At 35.6% G+C, this 7,119-nt stretch overlaps 1 pseudogene; it reads left to right on the forward strand.

The window, feature by feature from the left end:
- The first annotated feature begins 981 nt into the window (after positions 1-981).
- On the forward strand, positions 982-1,683 carry LOC131839254 (dynein axonemal assembly factor 11-like; annotated as a pseudogene).
- Positions 1,684-7,119: the final 5,436 nt, after the last annotated feature.

Consider the following 7,119-nt stretch of genomic DNA (forward strand, 5'->3'; position numbering starts at 1 on the left):
TACTTAAATCAACAAAGTAGAAAAAATCATTTGCTACACATGTAGTTGTCGATGAACTCATACCCTAACTTGGTAAAGAATCCCTATAAGCTAGTGTTGTGGGAGGAGGTAACAGAATAATTAGCTAAGAGACTTGAACAGATACTAGACAAAAAAAAAAAAAAAGACATTCAGATATCCAATAATTATAGGGAAGGGAATCTATATCAGTCATCATTGAAGTAGGACAGTTCAAAGGAAGTATAAATTTAAATTGCAGTGATATACCACTGCACACCCACCAGAATGCTAAAATTAAAACAAATAAAAAAAAAAAGAACTGATCATACAAAGTGCTGGCAAGGATATGGCACAAACAGAACTCTTCGATATTAAAGGTTAAAGTATAAATTATTACCAATATGTCTTTGAGGTCTCAGTCAAGATTACCAAGCCCACAAACAAGAAAGATGCCATAGACTGGATCACAGATCTTATTAGACAGAAAGCCAGAATGCCAAACACATTTGCTGTGTAATTCCCCTCTCCCCTGTCGAGGAACTCTCCTTGCATCATCAAGAAGAAGGGCTCATAATGGCCATTTAAAAATTACCTACCTTCAAAATAATACCATTGGGAGAATTTTAAATGTTAGCAAATTCAAGAAACATAATTATTTCAATTTAGCTTTTAACAGCCCTGAAAAAAATGGAAAATGTGGAAGGATCTGAAGGTTTGACAAAATTTAACTTGACTGTAAATATCCCCGGAGAGCTAAACAACAGGAAAGCCCACAACACAGCCTCTTCTGAAGGAGCTCTTTGGCATGGGTAACCTGAGAGCTGACTTTGAATGAAACAGGCAGTTGGTGGTTCCAGTTCTTCAACAGTTAAAATGTGGGCTGATAAAGAAAGCGAGTTCAGAAGGGATTCAAGAATTGCAGAATTAGTCAGTAATTAAGCAGAAAAAACATATTGTCTCAAATGTGCCAAAGACAGAAACATGTGGCTCAGAGGAAACTTCAAAAACAGCATAAAATCAGACAAGAAAAGTTACCTAGGCTTTGCCAGACATTGGTACACAGATATCACTGCTATTCTATCATCTTTAGAGAACAAAGACCACCAGATGCTAAAAATACAAGAAACAGAACTCAATCATCAGAAGTCAGATGAAAGCAAAGAAGACCTAGCGATCTGGTATAACCTCTCTAAGTTTACTCCTGAATCTACACTGAAAACTCTTAGACAGATGGAAAAAATAATGGAAAGACCAAGAAAATTAAGTGCTGTAAAGAAGAAAGGAAACTACCCGAACTTTGAACAGAGAAGATGGAAAAGCCCTGAGAATAAATGAACCCAAACTTGACTTCTTTGTGAAAGATGATGAAAGACGTAACCAGATGATCCTGGATCTTGCTGTCTATAGGGATAGGTAATTGATATCAATGTGCAGTCAATTTATAGGGGAATAATAGCCAAAGGAAAGTCATTTCAGCTTGTACTTCCTATAGAAGTCAAACCTTAAAGTAGCTGGGCTAGAAAACCTTAGACAAGAGGGTGTTTAGTGATTTACATGCCCAAAATAGAAGTAATTTTAGGTGGCAGAAAAGCATCCAGGTCTGTGAAAAATACTTTGGACATCAGCAGAGAACAAGCAAAAGAAGGAAACAGACAGAAACTAGAAGTAGATTCCAATACATAGTCACTGTGTAGCTAATGTAATTCAAAAGTAAAAATATGCACCTGGAAGTGTTGCATCTGAACAAAAAGTATACCAATTGAAAAAGATCCACAGCTGGCAGATAAACCTAGAATGCCTCCATTGATTTGAAACATCAGACCGTGACCCTGAGAGTTGTACTCAATGAGTACTCAACCCATTGAGTTGTACTCAATGCAAAGTGTGTATACATAACGTTTATGGAATAAACACAGTTATTTATGAATATTATTACACTAATGTTTTCACTTTGCTACTTTAGGTCATACTACTTAGACTAGTTTAAAGTTAAAAGGAGTACCTAAATATTCTATAGCTGATTATTTGCCTACGAATGGGCTAGTGAAATTACTCAAAAAATTACTACCAATACTTTGTAGGACATTTTGAAATCATCTACTATATTCGAACCTAGCATATCCCCAAAATAGACTTTTTGTGTGTGCTTGAGAGAAAAGGATAACAGAAAAGTTAATTGTGGAAGAATTGTACACCAAGATAGTGTTTCTGTAGGATAAATAAGGGAAAATGTGAACATAAATATAAATGACATACATAAATAAATACACATAATGTAAAATCTATCATCTATCTAAGAATCCTTCTATAAATCCTTCTCTATGTAATCCTTCACTTAAAACTGGTAAGTTAATCTACAGTGTTAACATTTAGGACATTCAGTACCTATAGGAAGAAGGAGAGGTAGTGAATGATGTAAGGCCAGGACATCAGGTGCATCTGGGATGCTAGCCGTGTTTTATTTATTACCCTCTTTTAAGGTTTTACAAGTGTCCGTGTTTTGATAATTTATGAGTGTTTACAGTTAACTTTTGTGTTCTTTTTATGGGTGGCGTACTTTCACATATGCTTGGGAAAAGGAAGTTAGGTTAAAAAGAACTATTAGGCAATGAATTTGGTTAAGTTCAGTGTATATGAAATGTTAAGAAGAACCAATAAGTGGTGATAGATTTTTAAATTGTCACTATTGGAGAATGACAGCAGAAATCTTTAAATGCCAATTTGCCTGGATTCTAATGGACTCTTGGAGTTCTTTTAGTTTGGGGCTTTAATAATTCTTTCATAAGTTAAGAGCCAAAGCTTTGCTTAATATCTAAGAGGTTATTCTACTTAAAACATAAAGCAGCTCTGTAATGTGTTTCCTTAGCAATTTATGCTAAGACAATGCAAACATACTCTTTAGATAGGAATTTTCTCATGTTTATCTCTTGTATATCTCAAAAAAATTTTTTGACCTTATTAATGTCTTCTCTGAAGATCCCAAATCCCTAATCTAAACCAATTGATTATTTTACTTTAATGAATATCCATCATTTATTTTTATTTGTAGCACTTACCACTTGATACTCTTTTTAAAAATCTAATCATTGACTCCAATATTTGAGCTCCCACTTGTTATTAGGTAAGCCTGATTTGTCTGTGTCAACATAGTACCCCATATTCATAAGAAAAAAACAAAAAACCTTATTTTTTAAAAGATTCAATGTTGAATGGTGTCTGGATTGGAATCAGGTTGATAATATCTTATAACTCTGAAGTTATTGTCTTTGATAATAAAGATTTTAAAATCCCTACCACTGAATGCAAGCTGGTGCAGCCACTCTGGAAAACAGCATGGAGGTTCCTCAAAATGTTGAAAATAGAACTGCCCTATGACCCAGCAATTGCACTATTGGGTATTTACCCTAAAGATACAAATGTAGTGATCCAAAGGGACACATGCACCCGAATGTTTATAGCAGCAATGTCCACAATAGCCAAACTATGGAAAGAACCTAGATGTACATCAACAGATGAATGGATCAAGAAGATGTGGTATATATACACAATGGAATACTATGCAGCCATCAAAAGAAATGAAATCTTGCCATTTGCAACAACATGGATGGAACTAGAGCGTATCATGCTTAGCGAAATAAGTCAAGCAGAGAAAGACAACTATCATATGATCTCCCTGATATGAGGAAGTGGTGATACAACATGGAGGCTTAAGTGGGTAGAAGAAGAATAAATGAAACAAGATGGGATTGGGAGGGAGACAAACCATAAGTGACTCTTAATCTCACGAAACAAACTGAGGGTTGCCGGGGGGAGGGGGTTTGGGAGAAGGGGGTGGGATTATGGACATTGGGGAGGGTATGTGATTTGGTGAGTGCTGTGAAGTGTGTAAACCTGGTGATTCACAGACCTGTACCCCTGGGGATAAAAATATATGTTTATAAAAAAAAAAAAAATCTTAGTGTTAGTTCCACACCCTTTACCTTTTCCTAGTCCATCTGTTTATCTGATTTTTATCTCTATTTCATTCAATTTAGAAATTTCTAGTTTATCCATGTTGTCGCAAATGGCAAGATTTCATTTGAGGGTTGCTGGGGGGAGGGGGTTTGGGAGAAGGGGGTGGGATTATGGACAATGGGGAGGGTATGTGCTTTGGTGAGTGCTGTGAAGTGTGTAAACCTGGTGATTCACAGACCTGTACCCCTGGGGATAAAAATATATGTTTATAAAAAATAAAAAATTAATTAAAAAAAAGAAAAAAAAAAAATCCCTACCACTAACTTAAAAACCAAAGCAAAAAATGCCTCCATTTTACTGTGACTGACAATTCTGCTTTAATATTTTTATAGCAACAAGGATGCTATTTTTCTTTTTTTAATATACTTCTTTTTTTTTAAAGATTTTATTTATTTATTTGACAGAGATCACAAGTAAGCAGAGAGGCAGGCAGAGAGAGGGGGGAAGCAGGCTCCCTGCCGAGCAGAGAGCCCGATGGGGGCTACATCCCAGGACCCTGAGATCATGACCTGAGCCAAAGGCAGAGGCTTTAACCCACTGAGCCACCCAGGCATCCCCTTTAATACACTTCTTTTTTAAAATTTTATTTCAGTGTTCCAGAATTCATTGTTTATGCACCACACCCAGTGCTCCATTCAATAGGTGCCCTCCTTAACACCTACCACTGGGTTCACCCAACCCCCACCCCCATCCCCTCCAAAACCCTCAGTTTGTTTCTCAGAGTCCAGATTCTCTCACAGTTTGTCTCCCCTTCTGATTTCCCCCAACTCAACTTCTCCTGAACAAAGTTGGAAACACTACTTGTGAATCACATGTACTAGAGTCACTGGTGCAGCCCTTTACTTCTAGAAAGGAATGGAGGTACCATCATCATCATAATTTCTTTTCATTAAAAAAACTATTTCCCTGAAGTGCCATTTTTAAAGAAGCAGGAAAGCTAGCTTAGAATCTATCAGCTCAATATTTAATGCTTATTTAGAAAAAAAAAGTACAAAACAATTAATTATACTACTACTAAACACTTTCAAAGTGCTTTGAAACTGAAAACCATAAAGGATTTTAATAAAGGCTGTCACATGGATTATACATATATATAGTACATATGTGTATATACACACACGCATGTGCGCACGCACACACACACACATTATGTATCATCAGGAATTCCATATACATTATGGCAAGTACTCCTCATTTCAGCACAGCAAAGTGCTGTGTTTCTGGAGATAAAAATATATGACCCAGATGGGTAGTGTGTGTCCAAGATTCTCCGAGGAGATGCCAGTGCAGGTGGGTACCTAGTCTGTGCCTGAAACTGTACTGTGGGGTTTCATAAACTACTTTATCTAATTGTGTATTTTTAGACTCCCACACATACATACACAGACACACACCTACAAGTCCATTATTATTTCAGTTTTTCTGATGAGAAACAAAGACTTTCAAAAGTTACATTGCTTAAAAACTTAGAGAGAATTTTTAAGGCTATAGATTTATAAGGCAGATCTGAGTTTGCATTCCTTTTTCCATCACCAGGTTCTTAAACTCATTTAAGTCTATTACTTTACAATATGGCAATATATTTAATCAGTAGCACTTTTGTGATTATTAAATAAGATAATATATTTTTTTAAAGGGCAAACTTCAAAGAGAACAAACAGGGTTACTGGATGGGTGGGTGGTGGGATGGGTTACATAGGTAATGGGGCTTAAGGAGGGCACTTGTGATGAGCACCGCTTGTTGTATACAAGTGATGAATGACTAAATTCTACACTGAAACTAATATTATATTGTACGTTAGCTAACTGGAATTTAAATAAAAACTTGGAGGGAAAAGGACACATTAAACATAAAAACCCCCACATGTAGCTTTAAAAACGTTATAAGTTGTAAATGATGTCCTTCTAAAGGAGAACAAATGAGAATATTGCATAATCAGAACTGCAGGTCATCAAAAACTTTAACAACTCTTACAAGGGCCAAAATTTTCTTTAGGAAAAAAATAAATACCCTTTAAAATAAATAAGCACTTACTGTATCTCTGCACAGATATGTGCATAGTGTGCTTTTTTAGTACTTTTCTGGTAAAATTATTTTTTTTTGTAATTGTGGCAGTCATTGTTGACAACATGAATGAATAAAAATAGGTTAGCTCTTATTGCTTTCCTTTTAATGGAATTTAAATAGAGTTTAATAAGGCTTAAAGTATCACTCAATTATAGCATATGTTCCCTTGTCTTCTGAATAAAAAATTTAAAATGTAACTCCATAGCTATTTGTGTACTTTGGCTAGAGCAAAAAGTAAAAAAGAACATATTTTTTATAGGAACTAAGTAAAATAATAACAAGTACTTAAAATATTCATATCTCAAAGGCTCCTCCGTACTTGTGTTTTATTCTGATTGGAAGCATAAGGATCATTATTCTTTAAAGAATGGCATTATTAAACACTCTGTCATGTGTTCTTTTTTTCCCCTCCATGTTCATCTGGCTTGTTTCTTAAATTCCACATATGAGTAAAATCATATGGTATTTGTCTTTCTTTGACTGACTTCTCTCACCCTAATATTCTCTAGCTCCATCCACTTCATTGCAAATGGCAACATTTCACTCTTATTGTTGGCTGATTAATATTCCATAAATTACTCAAATATACACACAGCACATCTTCTTTATCCATTCATCTGTTGATGGGCATTTGGGCTCTTTCCGTAATTTGGCTATTGTTGATAAAGCTGCTATAAACATTAGGGGGTATGTATCCCTTCAAATCACGATTTTTGTATCCTTTGGGTAAATACCTAATAGTACAGTTGCTGGATCATAGGGTAGTTCTATTTTTAACTCTGTGAGGAACCTCCATACTGTTTTCCAGAGTGGATGCATCAGTTTACATTTCCACCAACAGTGTAAGAGGCTTCCCCTTTCTCTGCCTCTTTGCCAACACCTGTTGTTTCCTGTGTTGTTAATTTTAGCCATTCTGACTGGTGTGAGCAGATATCTCATTGTAGTTTTGATTTGCATTTCCTTGCTGGTGAGAGATGTTAAACATCTTTTTATGTGTCTGTTGGCCATTTGTATGTCTTCTTTGGAAAAATGTCCAT

This window comes from Mustela lutreola, chromosome 1 (assembly GCF_030435805.1).
Source record: "Mustela lutreola isolate mMusLut2 chromosome 1, mMusLut2.pri, whole genome shotgun sequence".
Classification (NCBI taxonomy): Eukaryota; Metazoa; Chordata; class Mammalia; order Carnivora; family Mustelidae; genus Mustela; species Mustela lutreola.